The 15,641-nt window shown below is 43.7% G+C and overlaps 1 long non-coding RNA gene across 1 annotated transcript; it reads left to right on the forward strand.

Moving 5' to 3' along the window:
- The first annotated feature begins 9,355 nt into the window (after positions 1-9,355).
- LOC135229950 (uncharacterized) lies at positions 9,356-15,032 on the forward strand. The gene is made up of 2 exons (XR_010320617.1): positions 9,356-10,723; positions 12,703-15,032. It is a non-coding gene; the product is annotated as an uncharacterized LOC135229950 (long non-coding RNA).
- The last annotated feature ends 609 nt before the right edge of the window (positions 15,033-15,641 follow it).

Consider the following 15,641-nt stretch of genomic DNA (forward strand, 5'->3'; position numbering starts at 1 on the left):
TCAATAGAAAGTAAGAAGAGCACAATTGAGGAATTGGAAGGCAGAATTACTGAGATTGAAGATCAAACTCTTGGGACTAATATATTTGATGAGAAAGCAGATAAAAGAATTTTAAATGAAGAAATCCAAAGAATCATGTGGGACTTTATCAAGAGAAATAACTATGAGTGATTTCAGTACCAGAACAGGGAGGGCTAACAGAAAATACAGAGGGAACTGTTGAAGATTTGTTGGCAGAAAACTTCCATGATATCATGAAAGATGCTCATCGAATTCCACATAAGGTAGATCTCAAAAGAAAGTGACCGAGACACATAATAATCAAACTTGCCAAAATCAAATATAAAGAGAATTTTAAGAGAGGCTAGGGATAAAGGAAGTCACCAACAAAGGAGAGTAAATAATAAAAAACTTGGACTACTCAGCAGAAATCATGCAGGCAAGAAGGCAAAGGGATGACTTACACAAAATATTGAAGGAAAAAAATTGCCAGCCAGGAATCAAACCATAACCCTGGCCCTCTGGCCCTCTGGCCCTCTGGCCCTCTGGCCTTAGCCCTCTAACTCTAGCCCCTAAGCCCTGAGCCCCAAAGCCCCTAAGACCCTAAGCCCTTAGGTCCTAACCCCCAAGGCCCTAAACTCTAACCCTAACCCAAACCCTAACGCCTATACCCTAAACTCTACAACCTAAACACCTACACCCCAAAACACTACACATCAAAACCCTACACACTAAACCCTATACTCTAAGCCTCAAACCCTAAACCCAAACCTCAAACCCCAAACCCTAAACCTAACCGTAAACCCTAATACCTAACCCTAACCCCTAACCACCCTAACCCTAATGACCCTAACTCTAACCCTCGAACCCTAACCCTCTAACGCTAACATGAAACCCTAATCCGAAACCTGAACCCTCTAACTCTAACCTCTAGCCCTAACCCTCTAACCCTAGCCCTAATCCTAACCCTAACCTCCAAACCCAACCCCAAACCCTAAACCTCAAATCCCTAGCCCTAAACCTAAGAATGAGCCTAAGCCTAACCCTATCACTTAACTCTAAACCCTAAACCATAACATTTAAAACCCTAACACGCAAAACCCTAACACCCTTAGCCCTAACACATTTAACCCTAACACCCTAAACGCCAAAACCCTAAACACTAACACCCTTAACCCCAACCCCTAACCCCTAAACCCTAAACTTAAACACTAAACCGTCAAACCCTCTAACCCTAATACCCTAAACCCTAACCCCAGCCCCCAGCCTTAAAGCTCACTCTAAGCCTTAAACCTTAAGCCCTAAACCCTAGGCTCTAAGCCCTAAGCCCTAAACTCTAAATCCTAAAACCCTAAACTCTAAGCCCTAAGCCTAACCCTCTAATCCTAAACCCCAAAACCTTACCCCAAACCCCTAAACCTTAAGCCCTAGCCCTAACCCCTAACCCTAATCCTCTAAGCCTAACCCTCTAACCTTAACTCTCTAACCCTAACCACAACACCAACCCCAACCTCTGAACCCTGAAACCCTAACCCCCTAACCCCAAGCTTCTGAACCCTAAGCCTAAACCCTCTAACCCTAAACCCTAACCTTCACCCCCTCACACCCTCACCTTCTCACTCCCTCACTCTATAATCTTCTCACCTCTAACCCCCTCACCCTCTAACCCCTGACCCTCTAACTCCCTCAATCTCTAACCCCCAACCCTCTAGACCCCAACCCTCTAACACCCACCCTCTAACCCCAAACCACATATCCCAAACAAACCCAACACCAACCCCAACCCTAAACCTAACCTCTAACCCCTAAAACCTAACCCAAACCCTAACGACTAAACCCCAAAACCCTAAACCCCAAACTGCAACCCCTAACACCTAACCTGTAACTCCAAACTCTAACTTCAAACCCTAAACCTAACCCTAACACCTAACCCCAACCAAAAAATCCTAACCCTAAACTCTAACCCCAAACCCTAACAACCCTAACCCTAACATCCCTAACCCCAAACCCTAACCGTTTTTGTTAGCAGCCGTAGCACATAACCACTAGCCACCAGGGTTTCCACGAGCAGTCACAGGAATAGACATATGCACACCCGTGTTCACTGCAACATTATTCACAGTAGCAAAAAGATGGGAACAACCTAAGTGCTCGTCCACAGAGGAATGGATAAACAAACTACGGTACATACACACAGTGGAACACTACACGACAATAAAGACCAATGATGAATCTCCGAAACATCTCACACCATGGATGAATCTGGGGCGCATCACACTGACTAAGTCAATCACAAAATGACATATACAGTGAGAGACCACTATCATAAAAACTCATGAAAACATTTACGCACAGAAACAATCCTTGATGTTCACCAGGGAGACGAAGAGTGGGTAGAGAAAAGCCAACTAAACAATAACCAAAAAAACCAAACCCACTGCTGTCGAGTCAATTCCAGCTCATAGCGATCCTACAGGACAGATTAGAACTGCCCCATAGAGTTTCCAAGGAGTGCCTGGTGGATTCGAACTGCAGACCTTTGGTTAGCACCGATGGCTCTTAACCGCTACGCCACCAGGGTTTCCAACCAAACAACAGATCGGTGGTAACTCTGGCGAAGGAAAGACGGTACACAAGACTGGGGAATCAACCTCAGCCTCACTCTAACCCTAACCCTAAACCACTTGTGCCCGAGCCTAGTAACCCCAGCCCTAACCCCAACCCCCAACCACCTAAAACCTATACCCCTAAACCTAACTCCCAAACCTCTAACCCCCAAACCCTAACCCCTAACCCTAATCCTCTAACCCTTCTGCATCTCTGGGCCTCTCGACTCTCCGTCTATTTTCTCCCTCGAAATCGTACTAACACTCAGTGGAATTTTGAAGTTTGAGCTGTGCTTTGCTTCTTGATGTCTCCACCGGTCCCATCAAGGCACTGCATCATTTGCTCTGCTTCACTATTCAGTTCCAAAACCAAGGCTTAGAATCGCCTGACACTGAACTTCAGCGATTCGGTGCAAGGCCGCGAGAGGGCGCGCGCACCGCCGGTTCTGTTCTGCCCACCAGGCCCTCCGAGCACCGGAACCTCCTGGACCTAAGCCGGGACGACCTGGGTACCGCTGCAGTGGCGACAGCAGAAGCTTTTCTTCCCGAGGGACCCAAGGCCCCAGGGCGCTCTCTCAATACTCCCATTAATGCTATGATTATCCTAACCCACTCCTTCTGCGTGACCTAGTGGGTCCTCTACCAGGCCGAGGCTTCAGGACCCGCAGCCCCCCGCCGTGGTCACGTAGAGGAACCTGCAGGGCCGCGCCCTCCCCGCCCAAGCTCTGCCCCTCCATACCCTGATGCCCTGCAGGCCTCTACTAGGTCCCCACCCAGGGGAGAGTTGTCGCCCCGCACAGGTGGGGGGACACGAGGGAACATTCGGAAACCACCCCTAGGCACGAAGCTGACTGCCCGATTGCCGGTATTGAGACCATGTGAGCAGGGCTGCCCCGCCAACTGGAGCCTGCAGGACATCACTCACGTTTGTCAGCTTCTCACCGCCCTCTGGGCTTGGGGTCCCAGAGCAGCCAATCCCCCGGGGGGGGGGGCGGTCCATCCGCAGGGGCTGGAAGATCGGGTTGGTGCCCATGGCCGGAGCGCTTAAAACCCTTAGAAACCCTCATAAACCGTCAGCTCCAGACCTTCAAATGTCAGCCCGAGAGACACCTAATCTCCAACCTAAAAAAAAAAAAAAAAAACACACCCGTTGCCATCGAGTCAATTCTGACTCATAGTGACGCTATAGGACAGAGTAGAACTGCCCCACAGTTTCCAAGGAGCGCCTGGTGGATTCAAACTGCCAACCTGGGTAACCACTACGCCACCAGGGTAACCCACTAAACCTACTGCCACCAGGGTAGAGGCTCCAAATCCCGCCAGTGTGAGGAACCCTCAAATCCCCTCAGCACCAGAGACCCCGTCCACAGTGACCGGTACACAGCGCCGCACAAACGTTTAAGTTAACAAACGACCTGGTTGCTCAGGACCCCTTCCTGCTACCCCCACCCCCGCCACCCAGAGGGGGAGCGGGACCCGGCATCCACACTGTTAACAGACACTGAATCGCTGCTGCTTCCACAAGGAGTAGGATCCCCACGCTGCTCCACAGATTCCCAGGACCCCTTCCTTTCCTGGTGGGGCCGCGCCGACGCCACAGCCCCAAGAGTAGACCGGCCAGGCGCGGGCGCGGGGTGCCTCAGCCTCCCAGGCACAGCGCCCAAAACAATAAGGGGCAGCATGGCCTTGGGCGGGGGATCCCTCTCTCCCCTGTCCGTGGCACCCTACGGAGTCTGGTGGGGGTGGGAGGAGGAATGGGGGCGAGTGCCCCGCCCTCAGTCTGGAATCTCACCTTCCCGGACGAACTCTAGGCCTTGGTTTCCCCTCTGGCAGAGGGAGCAGGTGGGGGGCGGGGTGGGCAGGCCCCCATCCCCCAGCTTGGCCCGCAAACCCGCCCCGGGCAGAGTAGGGACCTGGGCGCAGCCCTGGACACGGCCTTTCTCCCCAAGCCCTTCAAGCCCCCAGGCCCGAGGGCACTCCGCAGCTGGATCCCGTGGCTGGACCCCCCTCCCCCGCTGCAAAGCCATGGGGATGCAAATTTCCCGGACCAGCTGCGTCTCCCGGGCCAGAGGCTCCCTCTCGCAGCCCGTAGAGTGGCTGCATCCGCCCGCCCCCACGCAGCGTCCGCCCCCGAGGATCACTCGGGATGGGGTAAGCTGGAGGGGGCGACGCGAGCTGCTAACCCAACGTCCGGACTCTCCAACCTCTGGAGCCCACGGGATGCTGGGACTGGGACCCGCACTCCTGGTGCCTTCCCTCCACACCTTCGAGGGGCCAGGCTTGTTCAGTCTGGGAGCTGGTCCCTCCACCCAGCTGCCGGAGTTTCATACCTTTCAGAGAACACGGCAGGGAAAGCAGCACGAACAGCATCCTCTCTAAGGCGCGCCATCCGGCCCGGACCCCTCACCACCCGTCCCAGCGCTTCCGGGAGTAACTGGCTAGATGGCGTGGAACATGGCTGCTGGCCCGGCCCAGCGGCCCGGGTGTGGGGCGGGCGTGGGGGGGGTTGGGCCTCCAGAGGGAAGGGTGGGGTCTAGAAGCAAGGAGAATGCCAAGGTGTGCGGGGTGAGGAGACGGGAGACGTCAGGAGAGGGCCCTCTCGCGTGCAGAGTTAAGTATTGGAGGTGCAACGGTTAAGTGCTTGGCTAACTGAAAGGTGGGCCGTTGGAACCCACCAGCTCAAGGGTTGAAAAGATCTGGAGATGGGCTCCCGTAAAGATTCTAACCAAACAAAATCCAAACCAGTTGCTGTTGAATCAATTCCGACTCATAGTGACCCTATAGGGCAGAGCAGAACTGCCCCATAGGGTTTCTAAGACTATAAGTCTTTACAGAAGCAGACTGCCATGTCTTTCTGCAAAGAACCAACTGGTAGATTCGAACTGTCCACCCTTTGGTTAGTGGCCAAGCTCTTAACCACGGGGCCACCAGGGCTGTGCCATAAAGACTGCAACCTAGGAAACCTTGTGAGGCAGTTCTAAGTTGTCATACAGGGTTGATATGAGTCAGAATCTCTTGATGGCACACAACCATGATTGTACTAAGAAAAATTCCTCCAAGCAGCTGTCTACATGACCCCTGAAGCACACATGCATGCACGCTATCAAAGCAGTGCGGCCAAAGACAGGAAATTGGAAAAGAGACATTATAGAGTGGGCAGTGAAAAGGGATTTCTGAGGGACATGCAGCTCAAGCAGAGGAGGTAGCATACAACTAAATGCCCTTCTCCTTCTATTGTTCAATGGTCTTGAGAAAGAATGTGTCCCAGGAATTAACTGTAGCCCAGGAGAACTTGAAGACAGCAAATACAGAGGACCAGTCAGGATGCTTCTGCAGTGGTCAGGGTGAGGAGTGATGGTGGTAGTGCAGGTGGGAACAGTGGGCAGGCTTGAGGTGTACTTTGGAGCTTGAGCTGCCAAGAATTGCTGGTGGATCAGATGTATGGGATGAGGGGAACGGAGAATCAAAGGTGACTTCTAGAATTCAGGCTACCATGAGCGCATGGTCACCAGAGCTATTCTCTACCATGTGGAAAACCATGGAGGAACAAACTTGAGAAAATGACCAAACGATTTTTTCTGGACATGTTAGATTTGGATGTCTGAGGTCATCCAAGTGTGAAGAACAGTTCCCAGCTGTGGATACCACTCAGAGGTAGAGTAGTTTTCCAGGTTCTAAGAATTTGGAGATCATCAGCCTATAGCTGATTTGAAAGCCACTGGTGGTGCGATGATTATGCATTTGGGTGCTACCAAAAGGTCTGCAGTTTGAATCTACCAGTCACTCCTTGGAAACCCTGTGGGGAAGCTCTACTCTGTCCTATAGGGTCCCTATGAGTCAGAATCCACTCGACAGCGACTTTTTTGTTTTGTTTTAATACTAAGCTCAGAAAAGTTGTGTGTCAGGGTTGTATTTTTTCACAATACTTATTCAAGCAGTTCGAATCTACCAGCCACTCCTTGGAAACCCTATGGGTCAATTCTACTCTGTCCTTTAGGGTTGCTATGAGATAGAATCGACTCAACAGCAATGAACTTAGTCTTAGAGGAGCCCTTTGTCTGTCAAAGCTGAGAGTTTTACTTCATACTTTTTAAAACTGCCATGTCTCATGTTACGTGGCTACCCTTACAGGAGCATTTTTGGTGCTAACTTGACTTGTTCTTGGTGAAGGGCTCTGTATTCATTTTCTAGGGCTGCCATAGTAAATTACCAAAAACTCAGTGTCTTTAAAAAAACATATAATCCAAACAGTCCAAAAAGCTGGATTATATGAAGAAGAAGGGGCCTCAGGATTGGAGGAAGACTCATTAACAGCCTAGACATGCAGATGACACAACCTTGCTTACTGAAAGTGAAGACGACTTGAAGCACTTACTGATGAGGATCAAAGACTTCAGCCTTCAGTATGGATTACACTTCAACATAAAGAAAACAAAAATCCTCACAACTGGAACAATAAAAAAATCACAGTAAACAGACAAAATACTGAAGTCGTCAAGGATTTCATTTTACTTGGATCCACAATCAACACCCATGGAAGCAGCCGTCAAGAAATCAAACGACATATTTTATTGGGCAAATCTGCTACAAAAGACCTCTTTAAAGTGTTAAAAATCGAAGATGTCACTTTGAGGACTAAGGTGTGCCTGAACCAAGCCATGATATTTTCAATCGCCTCATGTGCAGCTAAAGCTGGACAATGAATAAGGAAGGCAAAAGAACAGAAACTTGAATTATGTTGTTGGTGAAGAATAATGAATATACCATGGACTGCTAGAAGAATGAACACACCTGTCTTGGAAGAAGTACAGCCAGAATGCTCCTTAGAAAGGTGGGTGGCAAGACTTGGTCTCACGTCCTCTGGACATATTATCAGGAGGAATCAGTCCCTGGAAAAAGACATTGTGCTTGGTAAAGTAGACGGTCAGTGAAAAAGACAAAGATCCTCAATGAGACAGATTGAGACGGTGGCTGCAACAGTGGGCTCAAACATCGCAATGAGAAAGGCCCAGGGCTGGGCACTGTTCCGTTCTGTTGTACACAGGGTCGCTATGAGTTGGAACTGACCCAACAGCACCTAACAACAACATCATAAACTCACTAGATCTCCTGGGGATAGAATGTCATATTCAGTGTAGAATAGATAGAGTTTCTTTGTTTGTTTGTTTACCATATTTACTATCACTTACATTTGATAACTTCCACATTCTGTTGGATCGCTTTTCTTTGGAATGGATACAAACGTGCATCTCTTGCAGTCTGTTGGCCAGGTAGCTAGCTTCCAAATTTCTTTGCATAGTGGAGTGGGCATGAACAGTGCTGCATCTGTTCGTTGAACCAACTCAGTGGGTATTCTGTCAGCTCCTGGAGCCTTGTTTTTCACCAGTGCCTTCAGTGTAGCTTGGACTTCTTGCTTCACTACTACCAGTTCTTGATCATATGCCACCTCATGAAATGACTGAAAGTTGACCATTTCTTTTGGTACTGTGACTCTGTGTATTCTTTCCATCTTTTGTGTGTGTGCTTTAAGTGAAACTTTACAAATCAAGTCAGTCTCTCATACAAAAATTAGTATACAGCTTGCTATGTACTCCTAGTTCCTCTCCCACTAATGAGACAGCACACTCCTTCTCTCAGCCCTGTATTCCCCATGTCCATTCAGCCACTTTCTGTCCCCCTCTGCCTTCTCATCTCCCCTCCAAACGGGAGCTGCCCACATAGTCTCATGTGTCCACTTGAGACCAGAAGGTCACTCCTCACCACTATCATTTTCCATGCTATAATCCAGTCCAATCCCTGTCTGAAGAGTTGGCTTTGGGAATAGTTCCAGTCTTGGGCCAACAGAAGGTCTGGGGATCGTGACCTCTAGGGTTCCTCTAGTCTCAGTCAGATCATTAAGTCTGATTTTTTTATGGGACTTTGAGGTCTGCATCTCACTGCTCTCGTGCTCCGTCAGGGATACTCTGTTTCGTTCCCTGTCGTAGCAGTCTTCAGTTGTAGACGGGCACCATCTAGTTCTTCTGGTCTCAGGCTGATGTAGTCTTGGATTTACGTGGCCATTTCTGTCTTTTGGACTCATAATTACCTTGTATCTTTGGTGTTCTTCATTCTCCTTTGCTCCAGGTGGGTTGAGACCAATTGATGCATCTTAGATGGCCGCTTGATAGTGTTTTTAAGACTGCAGACGCCACTCACCAAAGTGGGATGCAGAATGTTTTCTTAATAGATTTTATTATGCCAATTGACCTAGATGTCCCCTGAAAACATGGTCCCCCTACTGCTGCCCCTGCTACTCTGACCTTTGGAGCTTTTGGTTTATTCAGGAAACTGCTTTTGGTTTAGTCCAGTTATGCTGACCTCTCCTTTATTGTATGATGTCTTTCCCTTCACCTAAAATAGTTCTTGTCTACTATCTCATTTGCGAATATCCTTCTCCCTCCCTTTCTCCCCACCCTCATAACCATCAAAGAATATTTTCTTCTCTGTTTAAACTATTTCTTGAGTTCTTATAATAGTGGTCTCATACAATATTCGTCCTTTTGCAACTGACTAATTTCACTCAGCATAATGCCCTCCAGATTCCTCCAAGCTATGAAATATTTCACGGATTCATCATTGTTCTTGATCTATGTGAAGTATTCTATCGTGTGAATGTACCACAATTTATTTATCCATTCATCTGTTGGTGGGCACCTTGGTTACTTCCATCTTTCTCCTATTGTAAACAGTCCTGCAATGAACATGGTTGTGCATATATCTGTTCATATAAAGGCTCTTATTTCTCTAAGATATATTCCAAGGAGTGGGATTGCCATATGCTATGGTAGTTCTATTTCTAGCTTTTTAAGGAAGTGCCAGATTGATTTCCAAAGTGGCTGCACCATTTTAAACTCCCACCAGCAGTGAATAAGTGTTCCAGTCTCTCTACAACCTCTCGAACATTTATTATTTTGTGATTTGGGATTAATGGCAGCCTTGTTGGAGTGAGATGGTATCTCATTGTAGTTTTGATTTACATTTCTCTAACGGCTAATGATTATGAGCATTTCCTCATGTATCTGTTACCTGCCTGAATGTCTTCTTCGTTGAAGTGCCTATTCCTATCCTTTGCCCATTTTTAAAATGGATTATTTGTCTTTTTGTTATTGAGTTTTTGCAATATCATGTAGATTTTAGAGATCAGATGCTGATCGGAAATGTTATAGCTCAAAACTGTTTCCCAGGCTGTAGGCAATCAGTTTACTCTCCTGGTGAAGACTTTGGATGAGCATAAGTGTTTGATTTTTAGGAGTTACCTAATTTCTCTTTGGGTACTTGTACATTGTTAGTAATGTTTTTTGTTACAATCCCACCCTAATCCTCTTTAACATAAAATTACAATCACAAAATGGAGGACAACTACAGAACACTGGGAATCATGGCCTAACCAACTTGGTACACACATTTTTCGGGGGGGACATAATACAATCCATGACATCCACCTTTTAGTATATTTTGGGGACTGGCTCTTTTAGTCAGAAACAGGTTGAATAAAAGTGCTTACTTACCAGCAGTTTCCCGACAGTGTTGGTGACGGATCCCCAGTTGGATACACACAATCACACTGACTGCATTTGCGGTGCCTCAGCAAGTCCCACTTGCCTTCGTAACACTGATCTCTAGAACAAAACACAGCTCTGTAAGCAAGTCAGTTAAAAATAAAGGCATTGGATATTGAACATCACTAAAGACATAAGTGCATATTGGTTCTGTGTTGGTTGCCAGAATCTAATTCTCTTAATTAATTCATATTTTTTGTAGATATTTTTCTTGCTCCATATACCCAGAGTTCTGTGTACATATAATGAACATTCTACACGTAGGTTTCTCACAAATATTACCCAATGTCATTCATTTTTTTGACCATTCACTCAATGTTCAAGAATAAATTGAAGTATAGGAAATATTCTTATGGTTATTTAACTCTAAGGATGAAGAAATTGCATAGCGGGTCTTGGCTCCCTTTAGAAATTCTCTACCTGATGCAGTTCCACACAGCAACACGGACCTTCATCTCAGCACAGGAAGAAAGACAGCTTTGTCTCAATATCTGCCACTGCTCTTCACCTTCTACTAAGGTAAAAATTCTTCAGCCTGCCAAGAGCATTGTTCAAGAATTGGCTTCAAATCTCTCCTTGAAAAGTACAGTGAAAAATCTTATAAAAATGTTAAGTTTTATTATTAGGCAAACCACTATTTTGTCAAATCATCGTCTCTATATAAATTTTTCACCACTATGTGGCTTAAGGCAGCAATCAGGTGTGTAATAATGTGTATATCATTACATTTCAAATTATAAAGTGATGTTCCAATGGTTTAAAGAGTTGGAGGGACTATTGTGGCTAGAGAATATTGAATCAAAAAATATTTTGACATGAAAGTTTCAACAACAAATATGTTCCATAACTGTAGGTGTACTTGTAGATAAATATTTAATGTAATAATTCGGATGGTTAAAAAAGACAAAAACAAATAAAAACACATTAAACAGCAGAATAAGTCAATAGATGTCTATTATCATGACAGATACAAACAGAAAACAAAGAATAAAAAATAAGTGCAGCAGAGGTTACCAGCATTATGTAAAAGAGAGGAGCATCTTGACACCGAAATAAAATAGCTAGATGCTTCAAAATGTGCATCCAGCAGCTTTTCCTTTTAGCAGGTGTTGCAATTTCTGATTTATTGGAATTAAACTAGTTGTCCATGTCATTCACGTATTATTTTAGTGCAATAAATCATTTTACAAGTCCCATGCTGTAGAAAAAATGCTTAAATCATTACATAAACATAGCTTTGCTCACAACTCTTCCCATTCTGAATCCATTACTTTTCCCTTTACCACTTCCTAAATAGCTTTGAAAATCTTCGCAAAGCTGTAAACCCAAGTTCTAGTCCCACCACCATTTTATGTGATACTGATCACTCTGTATCCCTGTGAAGTCTTTTTTTTTTTTTTTACCTCGTCACTATTGTCGACTCAACATGTTTACTGCCTTATTGCGCTCTTTACCTGTTGTTGAAGCCTTGGTATTTACTTTCAAATGTCTTTCTTATTTCTCTACCTTAACAGTTAAAACAGTGTTTCATTTTATTTGCTGTTGTTGTTTTCTTTTATTATATTTCTTCTTGTCCACTCAGAGTTCAGGCATGATTAAACATATGGGTAATTACATTTTTGTGGAGACAGAATGGGATTTAGAATCAAGTTTCAATTACCCGGGTTTTACTTCCTTCATTGACTAGCTGTATATCGGCAATACTTACTGACTATAAAACTTAATTTCAACATTTGTAAAACAGGTTACAATCTATGCTTTTTTTAGATATACACATTTTTTAAAATTTCAAAATATAAATTCACCAAAAATGATGTTAACATTTAGATTTTTCTTGTGATAAAAAAACTAAACCAAACCTGTTGTCATCAAGTTGATTCCAACTCATACCGACTCTATAGGACAGAGGAGAGCTGCGCCATAAGGGCTTCCAAGGAGTGGCTGGTGGATTTGAACTGTCGGCCTTTTGGTTAGCAGCCAGGTTGTAATCCACTACATCACCAGGACTCCTTTCTTGTAATAAGTCAGATAAATTGATAAGCTTATATTCCAGCTATGTATTTAGTGCATGAAATATGTCAAAGAGAATTATGTAATGTTTAAAAGTTTAAAATGTAAATTGATCAAAAATTATAATAAATTCCAAATAAGTAAGATAAAATGATTAGCTCCAAATCTCAGTAGGGGTTTAAATGCCTTTGAGACCAGTTGGTGCTCCTGTTTTCACCCATTCTCAATGGCACAAACTCAGCATCAGTCTCTGAATAGTGATTATGATGCTAACCCTGTAGACGATCAGGAGTGGTTAGGCTACTATTTTCACATGTTTTGCTGGCTAATAGATTTAAATTATCTTTACTGTCTAATATTTTTTATCTTTTACTTTTGGAGAACGAAGTCAATTGTTCATGTCGTATTATGTATGGTACAGCCCAGAGTGTTTGTAGTGTTCAATACTTTAAATTTCTCACCACTTTCATCATTACTTTTTTGTATAGGAAACTCAGGAATCAAATATTTTATACTGTCCAGCAATGCTTACACTGTAAGTATAAAGTGGGAGCCATTATAACGTTAAGGGAAATATCATTGATACAATGTTGGCTTTTTAATTAGGCAGATTTGTCTTTGTAATCCCACTCTGCCCTTAATTGGCTGATGACTTTAAGTATGCTTCTTTACTTTCCGTAGCCTTGATTTACTCACCCACAGAATGGGACGATGACCTTCATCTGGAAAGAATATACATATATACATATATACAGACGTATGAAGCTTACTTCTGACAATACTAACAAATATTGCTATTTTTTTTTTTTTTGCCTTCTTTACTCCAAGCTTCTAGACGGTTTACTCAGTTACATTTCCTTCCTTCCTTTCTTCTTTCTTTCTATGCTGCCTCTTTTTTTTTCCCTTTCAGTTTTATTGTGAATTCATAAACGCTAGGTTGAATTTCAGTGTTTATATGCTATTGGGGGTATGCATATAAGTAAGCAAATTTAGCTTCCTGAAATTGAAATGTAGGTAATTCCTGCACTGTCTGCCTCACATGACATGCGAAAGTTATTTAAAATAGTAAGAAAATATAAATATGTTACTTATTATCTATTGAATCCATACATCAGGCTAGATAATTTAACTGTCATGTTGAAGTGATAAATTTATAAATATAGATATTAATATTTTGTTATTAATGTAAGAAGAGTAAGTTAGACACCTAATATGAAGAGCAGGTAAGGATTTCAAAAGGATTGGTTCTCAGAAGAGTAGGACTAGAACAGTAATAAACAAAAGGTAAAATATGTTCGTAGCAGGAACATACAGAAGGTTGCTTCTACAATGGTGTTTAAAATAGAATAATGTATATTTGATTAGACAATCATTTATGGGAATAAAAAGATTAAGAAAATTTATCCTTACCTGCAAAATCTTAGAACCGAAAAACCAAACCAAACCCAGTGCCGTCGAGTCGACTCCACTCCTACTCATGGCGACCCTATAGGACAGAGTAGAACTGCCCCATAGAGTTTCCAAGGAGCGCCTGGAGGATTCAAACTGCTGACCCTTTGGTTAGCAGCTGTAGCACTTAACCACTATGCCACCAGGGTTTCCACAAAATCTTAGAAGCAGCAACATATTCATCATATTTCATCCAGAACATTCCTGATGTCCTGCAGTCATGCATTTAAAGTCATTTTTGCAGAAACATTCATTTTTATAGCTACTTACCTTCCTGGTGATTACATCATTGGCTCATAAAGACGAGAAAAAGAACCAAATGCAATTTGGCTGTCTTGACTGGGTCCCAAAGAAGACTATTAAGTTAAACAAATGAATAGAAACATCTTAAATAAGCAATATCTTCTATGTGCAACTGCTTGTGTGTGGCACCAGGAAAATAAACACTAATCAAGGTAATTTTAATTCCCAGTGAAATGAAACATCATATGGAAACATGGGGATTTTACTCTCCCTTGATAATTATATCATCTAGAATCATCTCATGTGAGATTTTTATCATAAAGGAAGGGTCCATGGAAAGGAAATGCCTGACTGGAGCCCGCTGTGGATTATTCTTAATTGCCTCTCCACTCTCACATTCCCAAAAGGAAGGAGGATATCAGGGCTTAATATGACTCAAGTACAGCATGAAAAAATGGAATATGTTTGCAAATGTCAACACAACTATTTGTAAAATAATTAGATATTTATTAAATCATTTTGTGAGAAATGAAGTGGCTCTGATCAGACTTAAATAAATGGGTTGACTAATTTTTTTTTTGTTGTTAATATTTGAATGTACCATGCAACTAGGTTGATGGAAGTTGTATATAAAAGTTATCCAAATCACTCAGTAGGATCATTTCAAAGAATCTGAAAAAAGTTAGGAAAATAAATTTGAAATACTGTGGCACTATGAGTCAACCAGAATTACAGAGCGTTCAGTAAATTGGAGTAAAAAAAGAACTGAAGGTATCATTTTCAAGTCGATTGTTGTTAGGTGCCATCAAGTCTGTTCTGACTCATAGCCAAACTATGTATCACAGAACAAAACACTGCCTGGTCCTGTGCCATTCTTACAATCGTTACTATGCTTGAGCCCATTGTCGCACCCACTGTGTCAGTCTCTCTCTTTGAGGGTCTTCCTTTTTTTCCACTGATCCTGTACTGTACCAAGCATGATGTCCTTCTCCAGGAACTGATCTTTCCTGACAACATGTCCAAAGTATGTAAGACACAGTCTCGCCATCCTTGCTTCTAAGGAGCATTCTGGTTGTACTTCTTCCAAGACAGATTTGTTCCTTCTCTTGGCAGTGCATTCAATATTCTTTGCCAAGGCCAAAATTCAAAGGTGTCAATTCTTCTTTGGTCTTCCTTATTCATTGTCCAGTTTTCACATGCATATTAGGTGATTGAAAACACAATGCCTTGGGTCAGGTACACCTTAGTCTTCAAGGTGACATATTTGCTTTTCAACACTTTAAAGAAGTCCTTTGCAGCAGATTTACCTAATGCAATGCGTCTTTTGATTTGTTTAATTTTTTAAATTTTGTTGTGCTTTAAGTGAAAGTTTACAAATCAAGTCAGTCTCTTACACAAAAACTTATATTCACCTTGTTACATACTCCCAATTGCTCTTCCCCTAATGAGACAGCCTACTCCCTCCCTCCACTCTCTCTTTTCATGTCCATTCCTCCAGCTTCTAACCCTCTCTACCCTCTCCTCTTCCCTCCAGACAGGAGATGCCAGCATAGTCTCAAGTGTCCACCTGATCCAAGAAGCTCACTCCTCACCAGCATCCCTCTCCAACCTATTGTCCAGTCCAATCCCTGTCTGAAGAGTTGGTTTCTGTCCTGGGCCAACAGAAGGTCTGGGGGCCATGACCACCAGGGTCCTTCTAGTCTCAGTCAGACCATTAAGTCTGGTCTTTTTAGAG

Source organism: Loxodonta africana, unplaced genomic scaffold (genome assembly GCF_030014295.1).
Source record: "Loxodonta africana isolate mLoxAfr1 unplaced genomic scaffold, mLoxAfr1.hap2 scaffold_67, whole genome shotgun sequence".
In the NCBI taxonomy this organism is placed as follows: domain Eukaryota; kingdom Metazoa; phylum Chordata; class Mammalia; order Proboscidea; family Elephantidae; genus Loxodonta; species Loxodonta africana.